At 42.1% G+C, this 14,339-nt stretch overlaps 1 protein-coding gene across 7 annotated transcripts in view; it reads left to right on the top strand.

Annotated features, from left to right (window-relative positions):
* The window catches only part of ATXN1 (ataxin 1), a 371,937-nt gene that overhangs the window by 250,593 nt on the left and 107,005 nt on the right, over window positions 1-14,339 (top strand). Inside the window, exon 13 of one of the 7 annotated variants that reach the window (XM_054514234.1) lies at window positions 9,933-10,039. The exons of the other annotated variants lie outside the window; for them this stretch is intronic. The gene's annotated coding sequence lies outside the window, so the exon portion shown is untranslated. The remainder of the gene's footprint in view (window positions 1-9,932; window positions 10,040-14,339) is intronic. 7 annotated transcript variants of the gene reach the window in all.

Genomic DNA, 14,339 nt, shown 5'->3' with positions numbered 1-14,339 from the left:
GATAGAAATTCTGGTAGGTGAGAGGTGAATATACAGCAAAGTTTTGCCAATGGGAAGGCCTAGTTCCTCCCTAGTTCCAAGTAGAGATGGCTTAAACTTACATTTGAGTAAGAGGTAGCATCACTTTTTATTTGAATACTTAATAAAAAAGTGACAAGCATTGACCACCAGCTTTTGCACCTAGATAAACAGTAGGCAAAACTCAAGAAAGTCATGGAGATGAAAGAAATAAAACCACTTATTTTGGTTGTCAATAATGTGATAGGGAAAAAGACATATTTTTCTTTGAGTGGAAAGAGGTTCTGAGAGACCCCAGTACAAGCCTAAGAAATATTCAGTTATGAGAAGCATGGAGCCTAAGAAGAAAAGACAGGTTTGAAAAGACAAATGGTTGAAGAGCTATTTTTGGTTCTACAGTTGGTATTTTCTTCTTAACAACTAATGTTCTTCTGGCTTAAGATTTGCTGGTTTGTGTCAGAATTTTTTTATTCTTTCGTTCCTCTCTTCTTAGTCAACTGGCACATTTGCAATATAAGTATTAAACTGAAGAACTTAGCAAAGACAACTTCTCAAGGAGATCATTACTAAAAGTAGTAGAAGAAATTAATAATTTGCATGAATTTGTGACCTTATAAAGAAGACTACAGAAGAGTGATCTGTCTAAGTAATTACTGCAATGAATTGATCTTAGGAAATCATAGAGGCATAGCTCAGTCAGAATCTGTATTTTCCCCTTTTCTCTGAGCCAGACTTTTCTCTAGTAGCTTGTGTTTGAAACTAATGAATATTGCAGGCAAGAATTTATTTTTCTGAGTTCTATGAGTGTGTACTTTCTATTGCTGAGATACACTTCCCTCTTTTATGGACTTTTCAGGTCTTCTGTTTTCCCACAGTATTCGCTTAATATAATATTGTTGAATGTCCAGGGGACTCCTAATGCGTAAGATCTTATGGTCTGCTAAAAGCAGTTTAAGATGTCTGGTTCTTTATGTTCAAAGGACCTTGTGCTTGAAAATCCTTCGTCCTGTGTCTTAGTGAGAATTTCAAGTTTCAGAGGAATGAAATAAGAACTCTGATGGATGTGGCCCCTTCAGTAGTATTTCTTTTCTAAATGGGCAATAAATCTAGATGTGGATAGTTGAAATTGTGAGAAAGTCATGAAAAGGAGGAAATTTCTTTAATTCTGTAATGCCAAAGGAAGCAGAAAACCTCTCATATACACTCCGCCTCAGGGATTAAGCATGGGTCTTCATTTTTTAGTAAGCTTCTGTAGAGGGGTGCAGCCACTTCAAAAATTAGGTTTCTTTGATAGGCAAAGGTTCCAGTTGTGTGGGAACCCTTTTGCACTGACCCGTGAGATCTGCTCTCCTCTATGGTATCATTAGCACAGCTTTGCATGAGCTGTGCAACTGTCCTCCCTCATGTTTAGAGTAACAGGATTATTACTGTTGGAAAGGGCCTTTAAAATCATTGAGTCCAAGTGTTAACCTAACCTAGTACACCACCAAACCATACTCTTAAGTGCCACATCTGTGTGGTTTATAAATACTTCTGGGGGTGGTGACTCAACCACTAGCAGTCCCTAGGCAGACTGCTCCCATGCTTTGTAACTCTTTCCATGAAGAAATTTTTCCTAATATCCAATCTAAACCTCCCCTGGCAGAGCTTGATTCCTTTTCCTTGTCCTATCACTTGTTACCTGGAAGAAGAGGTCAGCCCCCACCTGGCTACAGCCTCCTTTCAGGCAGTTGTAGAGAGGGATGAGGTCCCCCCTAAGCCTCCTTAGGGGCTAAACAACTCCAGCTTCCTCAGTATCATCAGATCTGTGCTCCAGACCCTTCCCCAGCTCAGTTTCCATTCTCTGGACACACTCCAGCTCCTCAATGTCTTTCTTGTGGTGAGGGGCCCAAAACTGAGCACAGGGTTTGAGGTGTGGCCTCACCAGGGCTGAGTCCAGGGGGAAAACCACTGCCCTGGTCCTGCTGGCCACACTATTGCTGATACAGGCCAGGATGCCATTGGATTTCCTGGCCTCCAGGGCACAGCTGGGCACCCACTGGCCCATGTTCAGCCAGCTGCTGGCCAGCAGCCCCAGGTCCTTTTCCACTGGGCAGCTTTCCAGCCACTCTGTCCCAGGCATGTTACATTGCATGGGATTGTTGTGACTCAAGTGCAGGATCTGGCAGTTTGCTTGTTCAACTTTATAAAACAGGCCTCAGCCCTTTGGTTCAGCCTGTCCAGATCCCTCTGCAGAGCCTTCCTACCCTCCAGCAGATTAATACTCTCACCCAGCTTGATGTCATCCGCAAACTGACTGAGGATGCATTCAATCCTCTTGTCTGCATCATGGATAAAGACATTAAACAGAACTGGCCCCAACAGATGAACCATTATCATCCTTGTTGTTGTGGGTTCCACTTGGATAGCCCCATGCCATTATACCAGGGCACTTGGGAAGGTGTGGCAGTCACATAGGGAACATGTGTGCTGTGCTGGGCAGCAACTTGGCACCATTGCCCCCTGTCCCTAGTGTGACTGTGTTCAGCCAGGCAGAGAGACACACTAGAGAATCTTCTGTATCATGTGTCCTGTCTGCCTGCTGGGCCTGCCCCAGAGAAGGGAGATAGGGTGCAGTTTCAGTATTCTATCTCTCTCTCTCTCTCTCAGTGATGCTCCTCCTCAACCTGCTCCTCCTTGAGCTCTCACTAAGTGGAGGAGCTCCTCTACCTGGGCACAACTCCTACAGCTGTTCTCACTGCTACTGGCTGCTCCTGGCATGTACTGCAGATGACGTACAGTAAGGCTGAAGGACAGGCTCATAAGAGATCATTGATACTGAGGGTTGACTTCATAAATCATTTGCAACTGTTCTATCCTGTAGATCACACTTCTACTTGAATCCTTTTCCCCATTTTTAACATTTTGCTCTTTCATTCTTTTGTCATTCATTTGCTCTCCCTGCTCCCATTTGTTCAGCGTGGTCACAGCTCAGTTACCTCAGCCAACTCACATCCTTGATTTGGAGCCTTTATACATTCAGAGACAGTGGCACATCACTAAACACTTTCTCCCTCTATAGTACTGCTTCAGAGAGTGAAATTTACCCTGGGGCTCTGGAGCAGACTTCAGTCTGTGTATCAGCTCCCAAAGTCCAACTGTTTAACCTGCAGCACACCCCCTGCATTTTGCTTCTGCACTTAGTCGATTTGTTTTGTTGTTTAAAAACAAAATGAAGTGACAGTGCTTGTCCATGAAGCTTTCACTTGATGCAAATTCCATTTTTATTTTCTCATTTCTCTGTCAGCTACTGCCTTGCCCTCCAAGTTTAGATAGCACTTGTCAGGAGATTTAGACCTTCAGATGACTCTTCACATTAACTATCTTTCTCTCTTTTCTCTCTCTCTTTGCTGACTAGGGTGTTGAAAAAACCCCAAACCTCTAGCAAAGTCATGGGTAATAAATCAAGCCATTTGTCTCAAATCTCTCCTCTCTGCAGCTTTTAAAAGCTGTTTCACAGCATGGAAGTGGAGGTTAAGCCCTAGGCTGTTTTTCCTGCACAGAGAGTTTGTACGTGGCTCTTCTCACCTATGTTCTGTGTATGAGTAGAGACAAGACTTCTTGTTCAAGGTTGCTCCAGGTTATCTGGGAGAGGGGAAGACCCCAGACCTCCACTGTATTGCATCCAGTGTGATCTCAAGCTTAGGATGCTTTTTCCAGATGCTCACTCGCTCTTGCTCCAGGAAACCTCCCTTTTCTTCAGAGCCCTTTGCTCCCCTGCCCTTTGAGTGTTCCAGACATGCTGGGTAGGCTGTCCCTTATGATGTCCTGTTGCAAACTTACTGATATTTTAGGGTGTCTGTTGTGGCAAGTCCATAACCATCTGAAACTTAAATAATTGTGTTTCTTTCGATAAAGGGAGGCACTTTCTTATCTGATGTAAGTTGCTATAGCTCTTCAACCTAGAAAAAGTAACACAGGTTTGCACCAAAGCACTATCTGGTGAATTATGGTGATGGAAATCTTCCTCACACCCCTTGCTAAACCACGTTTTTCATGTTGCAGTTGGGGAACTGGGTCTCTGAAATCAAAGTGTGTATCCTCTGCTTCCTCACATTCTTCTTCATAAAACTGTGAAGAGATCTGGACACAGTCCAGTTAATTCTGGTTTATTTTCTTGCCCTGAATTTCTTCACTAGTGAGTGAATTTTTTTCCACATCTGTTCACTGCTCTGCTAGCCAAAGTGGAACATTATGGGGACTTGTTGCGTAGTCTAGAGAGTGATGAATTGTGAGGATGAGAGATCTGTATATCTGATTTTCCTGGAAGACTCAAGGGAAAATCAGAATGATTTTTAAAACATGGAGACTGAGTTGTTACTTCTTACCTGCCTCAACCTCTGACTTCAGTTCCTGACACTAAGGGGTGTGGATGTTATTAGATCAGGTATCCAAAATTCACGTGAATCAAAATTAACTCCTGTGTGCCCCATGAAATAAATAGCAGGCTGTGCACATCTCTGTCTTGTCTTGTGATCTGAGCAGTTACACATTTTCAGAAAATAAGTATATATTTGGACGTGGTATGCTTCTTCTTGCAGCAGTTCCTCCTGAAAGTGAGAGGATTTGGCTGAACCCTTTGCTCAGCCTGGCACTCACACCAGGTTGCAGCTACATTCCCTCCTACTGTGTTACTCTTTCTCTAGTCAGGATACATTCACCAGATGGAGGAAAGGAGCTCTCCAGCCAGAGCACTCACCATGAGGAATAGTAGAACACTCTTGCTTTGGCTTAGTTTCATTTCATCTCCACTGGAGGAAGGTTTCAATTTTCCTTGCTGCTTCTTTGGTATTTCCTCACTCTTTAGGATTGCCATGAAAGCCTCGTACTGATACATGCATTTTGGTATTTTTCCTCATATATATTTACCTGTTCAGTGGAAAAAAAAAGTTCAACTTGGCCCACATAGGAGACCTATAGAATAGATGAATGCAGAAGACAAGACGATGTTTGCAGAGCTTGGGTTTTTTTTTGTTTCAGATGGTTGAGAGCCTGGAAGTCCAGCTTAATACAGAAGTCAGCAAATTAGAGCTCTGTCTATATGGGATTAAAAAAACCACACAGGCTTTCTTTGTGCTACAGCTCTCATCAAGGTTATGAAGATATGGCAGTAATACTTCAGACTCTCCCAGTGTAGATGTAGTTTATTATAGGCATTAAAAGTCAGGTGTTTCTATATGTAGTACTAGAAATATTTGGGTTTTGTGATGTTTGGAGACAGGATAGAGTTTGTGTCATACAGTGTGATGGGATTAAATCCCTGACTTTTATTTTAGGAGGCTTTCAGAAAGTCTCAGCAGTGTTTTAAGTCCCTTTGCAGACCTGTTCCCGGCTCCCTGGTTTCCAGTGGAGCTCCTGAGAGATTAGCCCATCTGTAGCTTCTCTCCACCCCTGCATTTGGAGGCTGCCTGCCTGCTGCTCCTTGAGACTTCTGCTTTTTAAATCACCCCTGCAAATCCATGCTTAACCTCTCATTTTGGGGAAGAGAGTAAGTAGGAAGCATCAAGAGTGCAAGTCAAGTTTGTCCTTATAGGAAGGTCCCATCCAACAAAGGGAGGGATCCATCTAGATGGGACCTATTTTGCAGGTTTTTTTCTTTCTCTGATCGTAATTCTTCCTTAAAATCTGAGATGTTTAGCATCCGTGTTGAAAAGATGCTCTGCAAAGCCCAGATCTGGAATGTTGCATGGTAGAATCTTCCTGCTTGCCTCTCTTTCAATAAAATTAGGAAGTTAGACCTTTTGCCTTTATTTCAAAAGAGTTACTCAAGGAGTAACAGTGACTTTACAACTCCTCTCTGTCATGCCATAAAATTGGGTGGTAGTCATCTTTGAGGAAAAAACGTTTCATATCCAGTTGCTCTTTTCTGGTGAGGCTCAGCAGCTGTGGTGGTTCCCTTCGCAGAGGGTTCAGGAGTGTAGCTGGCACCCTAGAAAATGAAAAACACTTGAGTCATTTGCATAGTGGATCAGAATCCAGCCCACCCGGCTGCTGGAGCAAAACCCACAAACTTTTGCATTAGAGTCATCTGCTGAAAAGCTACATGAAAGAACTAAAGGTTTGGTTTAAAGAAATTTTATTTGCTTTCTTGTAGCCAAGTCACCTGACTCTCAGATGGTGAAAGTAATGTATCAACAAGATTTTCTTGCCATCTTTCTTTGTCTGCTGAACTACAGTGATCATAGATTAACCTTGCTTTCAGACATAAGACCAGTTGCTTGATTCAAGTGTCACTATCAATGTTTGTGTCTATAGAAACCAATCAACATTTCCTCTTAATTTTTGTAAATAGGCTGTTACTGTGACACTTAGATTTCCGGTCTCTTGCATATTTGAGTTAAAAATTCACTGCACACAGTGTTGTCTTCTGTGTTAGCTATCTATTGCCTCACTAATAGGCATCTTTATTCTAGTCTGTAGTTCTCCTGTTGAGATATGTCCAGACATCACTGAGCCTATAATCTTTCATTTTTATTCTACATCATGGATTTGTTTGAGGGACTTTCTCAGTAATAGCTGTAGGAAATCACAAGTAATGTAGGAAAAGCAGGTTGAACTGCCTACAATCAGCATTGCACAACTTTCAGGATTTTTCCAGGATAACCTTTTAAACCGATTTTTTTTTTCCAAAAGCAATGGCAGTTTAGTGTTGATTTTTCTTTCTTTTTACGTTTCAGCATGAATGATTCCAGTTGTCTTGAGAACAAGATAGAAAACTCTGCATGTTTTGTACCTTTTTAAAAAATAGGTCAGCTGTTTCATTTGAGTACCTGTGTATCACCTTCACATTTGGGAGTGAATATTTGAAATTTGGCTGTAGAGTTGCCCCAATATGAGGGATTTGCCTTCTCATTTGCAGCAAAACTTGTCCATAGTCATTCAGTATATAAAGTCTACTGTCTCTCACTTTGTACCCACAGAGCAGGAGCTCATTAGGTAGCATTGAGTATGCTGTATTTTAGAGCTGACAAACTTGCTCTGATATTTCCACATTGGTCTCCTGAGTGCTGTGGTCTTAGGCATACAGGAGGCAAAAGAAAGGAGATTATGGTCCCATGTTTTCAGCAAAGCTGTTGTTTGCCCAGACAGAGTGCAGCAGAAGGAAAGGATGGAGAGAGAACACAAGCTGTGGAGGATATTCTCAGGAGTAGTAGTGAGGAACATGGCACTGTCTGAACCAGGAGATGGAGGGGCAGTTTAGGCCAAAAGCACCAAGTGTGGGGACAGCATTTTGGAGCTGGTGTCACTGTCAGGGGTGGATTGTGTGATGTGATTGGGATTAAGCTGAGAAACCAAGAGGAAGCTGGTGTAGAGTCTGAGAAGGAAAGCAGCAGAACTTAAGCCACAGAAAAGGGAAATCTCTGTTCTGTACATTGGTATGGAGTTTGTGATTCCTGAGGCTGCATTTAAATGCTGCTTGTCCTGGTGTGAAGATACAGGATTATTTCACCTGTGGTTGTTTGTTGTAGCCCAAGTGCTTGATGCAGCCTTGTAGCCCTACTGAGACAGCAGACTGACTCATGCAATCATGTCCCTCTGTATCAGTACATAAACTCTGGTGTGAAAATACAGTTTAGCTTAAACCTAAGTCTGTTCAAAGTATCTAACTTCACACTTGAAGTGGATGAAGACCATTCATACAGTTTGTTCGAGCGGCTCAGGAGTGGAGAAGCAATCTCCATCAAGAGGATGCAACAAGTGTGTGCTGGCAGTAGCACCTCGTGTGAATGCATCTCTTTCCACCTGCTCCCACACCTTAATCTTGCTGTCCCTGTGCTGTCAGCATGAATCTGTGACTGCAAACTGGATGTCTGTGACTGCAAACTGGGTGCTACAGCTTTGGTTCATGTGAGATCCTTGATAGCTTGCAGTTATCTCTGTTCCTCCAGTAGAAGAGGTCTGTTTTCATGTAAAAGTTTCAGCCCTGGTAATGATTTTGACCAGTGTAGGTGCCCTCTTTTGGGTCTGCCTCTGTCAGCACAAGCTCACTGCACCTCCCCTTGGATAGGACCCTCTTTGGTGCGTGCTCCCCAGCTGGTTGGAGGCAAAACTGGGTTAGCATAAAAGAGCCTAAAGAGTAGTTTGTAGCTGCTCCAGTTTATTTTCACCATAATGGATTACAAAATGCTTTTACACCAGACTGCTAGCACTTCTGAAGGGAGACAGTCAGCACAGGAAGAGGGGCAGCTGGTGCTGAGCACATGTGTGGGAGGAAAATCTCATCAAGCAGCATAGCTGGGTTTGGAAGAGACCTTTGTCCACAGTTTCAGTCTCTCTGTCTCTGTGATGGGGGGAAAAAACCCTCTTCACCGGGGTGTTGTGAACATGTGCTAATTTTAGTGAATCAGGCAGTTAGGTAATATGGTGACAGCCAGAAAATAACCTAGAAGGAAATAGTTGTTCTGTCTTTAAAGCAAAGCATTCAGGGCCATTTTTAATACTGAGAATGAAGCAAACTGAGGATCTCTTATTCAGTAATACTGAAAGCTAGAGTAATAGCTTTACTATACCATGAATGGCACCATTTCCTGTGGAAAACAAGCCCTGTGTAATCACAAAATTAAGAATAAAGATTAAATGTTACACATTGGGCACATTTCTGGTATTTCCTTGCCTTTTAGCTCCTGGCTTAACATTTCTGACATGTCTGTATATGTTTGTATGTTTAATGAACTATCTATGACCAAGCTCACAGTTGCTCATACTTTTTATGCTAAGACGTTAAGCACTTTAAAGAGGGCTTAGAGGACATTGAAGCACTTACATTCTTGCCATTATGTGTCTTTAAGCACGTTTCTGCCTCCAAAAGCACTTGTCTCTGGTTCTTAGAGATGATTGCAACTTTAAGTGAAGGAAATGAGAGTGGGAAATGTTCGTCTAAATCTGGTAGAAAATTACCGTTGGTCATTTTTTGCAGATCTCCCTGATAAATAATTTATCTGAATTTGTAAGTCATGCTTTGTAACAGGTGAGCGAGAGGTACAAAAAACCTAAAGTTATGAAACCACAGATGTTGTCAGAAGGAAACAGAGCCAGGTTAACTCTCATAACTAGGCTTAAATAATTTTGAAAATGACACTATCTGAAATTAATGTACTTACACAGAATTGGGTGTCTTACTGTATAACAGAGAAAACAGGTACACTGATAAATAAAAAATAAAATTACAGAATTCTGGGTGCTGACTATGCATCACTCCAGCTGATTTCATTTGGAGTTATGAGGATAAACCCTGAAAACCAAACATGCTGAGTCTAAGGTGCAAAAATAAGTCGATGTGGAAAAATGTTGGTCTTGGCAAGTTTGTTTGCCACTGAGTAAATGACACGTGAACTCCATGTGTGAGGGCAATCCCTGAGTAACTGCCCTTGGCTGAGGTCTCAGGCCAGCATGCCTTGCTGTAAGCAAGAGGTGGGTCACTGTCACCACCCTGCCTGGAAGGAGCTGCCCTCCCTGTGTGCTGGGGCTGCCCGTTGGCACACGCCCTTCTGTGTGCCCAACTGCCGTGTTTGTCACACCGGCTCACACTCTGGCTTCACAAGGTCACGCTCCTGCAGTTTGGGTAGAATTAGAGCAGTGATGGGAAATGACTTTGGCTTTTTTCTATCTTCAGAAGGTAAAAGATGTGTCTTGTCCAGGCAGTCTGTTTTTTGAAGAGCATTGGGGCTTTTGTTGCTGGGGCGAGGATGTTTAATAGTTTGACTTTGCTGCTATTCTGTTTGTTTTATTCAGCCAGGGATATATCACAGATCTATTTTTTGATCGGGCAGCATTCCTATACTATAATAATTCACGAGCAGAATTCACGCACTAGTTGTGTGAAATGCCTGTTGATTACTTCTCTACATGTGCTTCTTGCCCTTGTCTTCCCTTAGGTACAGTTTTCTCTGTGCAAGTTGTAAACTCCATGGAGCAGGTGTTTTGTACAGTGCATAGCACAGCAGGACCCAGGTTTCATCGAGGTGTCTGGACATGCTCTTATGTAAGTAAGGGTACTCTGTCTTGTGAGCAATTAGAATAGTTCACAGTAGCTGAACTTGTAGAGCTTCCTGTGTGCAGGCTGATGAGAAAAGGGATTTTTCTTTCCAGGCTGAGAGGGGCTATGCAAATGTTCTCCAAATCACAGCGGCAGCTGGCTCTTTGGGCACTGTACAAAGACATGATTTGGAAATAGCTTCAAAGTTTAGAGATGGCCCTTCACATACTAATGCTCTCAGATGAGTTAAGTGGGGGAAATTCACACCTCTTGTGGGGCTTTTGTTTCAGTCTGCCAAGCTGCAGACCCAGCACGAGTGCAGCATGCAGGTTTTCATAGTGAGAGCTTTTGTCGCTCCCAGAAGTGCAAGAAACTTAATTGCTTTCAAAGGCAAGCATGGAATCTGGAGGACCCGGTACAACCTGCTGAGAGAACATAAATCATGAGATACTATCACGTTTCTGTGCTGGGGCTTGTGTGGAGTGAGTTTGCTTTGTGAGCGAATGCCTTTGGAATACACTGGTGGGTTTTTTTGTTGATTCTTAGACATAGCAATAATTGTTATTGGCTTTGTTAACAGGCATCTATGTTCTGTTCTGAAGTTACTGTTCATGTCTTCTAAAAAGTGTGCAGACAAAAAGAAATATTCGTTCTGCCTTGAAATCATGAAAGCATTTCTGCATTTAAATGGGTTGATAGCCTTGATCCAAGTTGCTCCCAGCTGGCAGTATGGATAGAGAGCTGGTCAGTTTTCACTTGACCACTGCTGTTTATTTTCAGTTACAGAGAACACTTAGAATGCCAGTGTTTACTTGTTCTTTCTTTTTTACTCTAGTTTGCCAGCTACTTTTGTCCCTAAACAAATGAACCATGATGGTAACTGAGAACTTTTGTAGATAAGGAATAGAATTTTCAAATAGCCTTATATAGTATGCTTCTCTAGGTTTTATTTTCCAAAGTAGTCCTTGTGAAAATTTGTGGAGCGCATCCTTCAGTTGGTCTGGGAGGTTTTTGGCATTTTTATCCATAACTCAGTATCAAAGGTAGTTTTCCTCATCTCCTTAAATGATTAGTCGATAGGCTCTCCATTCATAGGAATACTCTGATATATTTTGCATGGAAACTGGAGCAGGAAAAGTTTTTAAGTTAAGCCAGCCAAATAATCTAGGGTCTTTTGATCAGTTTCCATTAGTATTAAACCAGTAATCTGCCCTATTAGATGTTAGAAAGGAAGCTCAGTGTTTAAAGAAGATAAACATGCCAATTGACATTCAGTATGTCTTCTCAAGTCACCAGCAGAAACCTTCTTGAACCTTGTTGGCAGAGGTGCCTTCTGCAAGGGTTCCTAAAAACACCTCCACAGCTCTTGGCTTAACGTGGTCTGGCGCTGCAGTGGGTCTGGTGCCAGTGCTGAATGCTTGGTCTGGCTCCAGTTGGAGCTAGCTGAAGGAAGGCTGAGTTTTAAGACCTCTAGGATGCCTTCAGGTCCAGAAGAAACTGAGCACTGGAATAATGTGTCATCCAAACTGCGGTGTATTCCTAGAAATTGATGAATATGCTGTTTTAATTTGGGGCGTTTATATAGTTGAAGTTACTGAGATCTTAATGCTTAGAAGAGAGAGTTCTGCAGCTCTTTAAGATTGCCTGGCACACAAACAAGCAAAGATCTAAATTCCTTTAAGCTGCTGACAGTTACCACAGCTTTGTGCAGACACACCTTTGCTGGTAGTGACAAAACACAATACCAGTTTCACATCACTGTACTCTCCTTGGCTGGTGTATATCTTAAGACAATACCGTGCCTTCACAACTTTTGCTCAGAAAATGGAAAGAAAGGGTGAGCAGCAACGGTAGCCTCTTATCAGTTGGTTTAAAATGCTCTGAGTAAAGACAACATTTTAAAACAAAACTTGATCTGTTGTTTGAAAACTGAACATTTAGTACATTACATCGCTCTGAACACAGTCCACTCTGCTGAAGTCACACTGGATGCAAGAGCAGGCTTTGGTCTGTGAGGAGGACAGTAGCAAGTGAAGGAAAAAATTAATTTTCTTTCTGTAACACTGAGTTCCTCCAAACTTCATAGATAATTGAAAAGTTTGTTTTCAAAACATCTCTGACCCTATATGCAATACAATTTCTGTGATTTTGGCTTTTACTAGAAATTGTGGCCATTATTTGTCTGTGTGACAGGGCACTGGTAAAAGAAACCAGTGGTAAAGAATTCGTTTCTTCACTGGTAAAGAAACTAATTTGAAATCCAGGGTGAAAAGTGAAGAGGCATTGAAAATCCCCCTAATCTAGATCATGCACCACCTTATATTTCACACAACTGTCAGTAACAGCCAACCTGTTATGCAAGTTTAATATAAAGAGTGTATTGACAGATTTAAATGTAGTCTCCTAAGACCATAGACTGACATTGTGGTGGCTGTTGGCCACTTCTATGAGCCCTTGCCTGCAATTATGGAGTTAGAAATGAACAGGCAGACACTGGCTGGTAACATTTGTGAGGCAGCGTGGATAGATTAACATTACTAATTCATTGGGAAAAGAAGCGTCACAATTAGACACTCCAGTGGCAAAACTATCCGTGTTCTCAGCGGCTGGATTTACTCTCAGTGCTTTCACCATCTGCTACCAAGGCACTGCAGACTCTACTAGAGGAGTGGGAGATTGCACTGGCTTTGGGAAGCTTTCAGCAGAGGCAAGCAGATAATTTGATTTGCCACAATCAAACATCCTGATTGACAGCGCATAACTTGAGTTCCATTTGTGACTCAGTGACTGAAGTTTGTTGTGAATTCTTCTAATGACATGGCATGCAACTCTCTTGAATTAAAAATTACAATGGCTGTGCTCCCTGGGTGCTGCAGAGGTGGCACAACAGCCACTGACTGAAGTCTCTGCTGTGGGTGGGTGAACGTTTGCTGCCTTTATCTGTTCTGCTGGATGTTACCCCTGCCCCTGGCCTTAAAGGCAGCAAGGCAGGCCTCACAGCAGGGACTCAGCAAAACCAATACCTTTCTCAGCTGGAACGTTTTCTCTGATTCTTTATTAGGTTTCTGTCACAATGTACAAGGTGCTGTGATGATTTGGGTTACTTTTTTTAGCCTGTGACCTGTATTTCGACCGTGGTAGGCTCTGAACAGTTTTGTCAGTTCTGGATTGCTTTGTGGTTCTTCTGGGATAGGTGATGGTCTCCTGTACTTTCATCAAGCACTAATCTCACAGGCATGGCTTAGTAAATAATTCCAGTGCAAGGTAATCTTGCCTTGCTGCTGTTAAAATTCTCAGTCTTCTGAAAAGCCAGTAGATGGGGTGTGTGCAATTCCTGTGCAAAGTCACTGTACTTCTCAACCCAAAGTTTCCACTCTAGTTTCTACATTTTTGTTGCAGAGACATTTGTTGTTGTTATTGTTGTTGTTAGCAATGGCTTCCCACGTGAATCACAAATTTAAGCAACCCTGAATGGAAGCACCAAAAATTCTTGATTTATATTTTTGCATGAAGTACTCTGAGCATGATCTACTGTGCACCTTCCTACACTGTTAGTTCTTTGAAATCTGGGTATGAATTTTTATCATAAGCTCCCCCCCACCCCCTTTTTTTTTTAAATTAAACTATTCATGAACTGAAAAGGTACTGGATAACTGAAAACAGACTGGGTTACCACAGACTTCTGCATAATTTGAGATTGCAGTATTAGATGTAGATGCCATGGGGACAGTTAAGGAATACATCATGTTTTGTGTCTCCAAGCTTGGCATGTAAGAGTAAACATCTATTTGTAGACATGATTGTGTTGCTCATAGATGTGAAAATTGAATTTGCTAGCAAATTAAAATATTTTCCTCTTGTTAATAATGATCATGTAAATAATCATGTTTTACAAACTGTAGAAAGGGTCAACAGTCACATCCCTGAGTGGATTTCATGCCTTTGGGCCGGTTATGGTAGATTTGAAATAGGAAGGGAGCTAAAACAGGAGACAAATGGCTTTGAGACAGATGAGTCCCTGAGTTGTTCTCCTTAGAGGTCACAGCAGAGCAGAACATGAATCAACATGGAAATAAGCTGGCCCAAGGTAATTTATGTCATTCAAAATGAAACTGTCTAGAGATGGAGTCCTATTAGGTAGATGCTAGCTGCTTATACCTGATGGGCAATGGAGAAACCTTCAAATGTTTTGGTAATAGTTAACAAAGGGAGCTCCACATTCCATGTCTGACAGGTATGAATGCAACAAAAAATAAGTTAGAATTAGAATACTGCTTCAAGGCTATCTTATTAGAAGAAGCATGAA

The sequence above is a fragment of the Molothrus ater genome, chromosome 1, assembly GCF_012460135.2.
Source record: "Molothrus ater isolate BHLD 08-10-18 breed brown headed cowbird chromosome 1, BPBGC_Mater_1.1, whole genome shotgun sequence".
NCBI classification, from domain to species: domain Eukaryota; kingdom Metazoa; phylum Chordata; class Aves; order Passeriformes; family Icteridae; genus Molothrus; species Molothrus ater.
The sequence above is the reverse complement of the archived record's forward strand: the minus strand, read 5'-3'. Positions and strand labels throughout refer to the sequence as shown.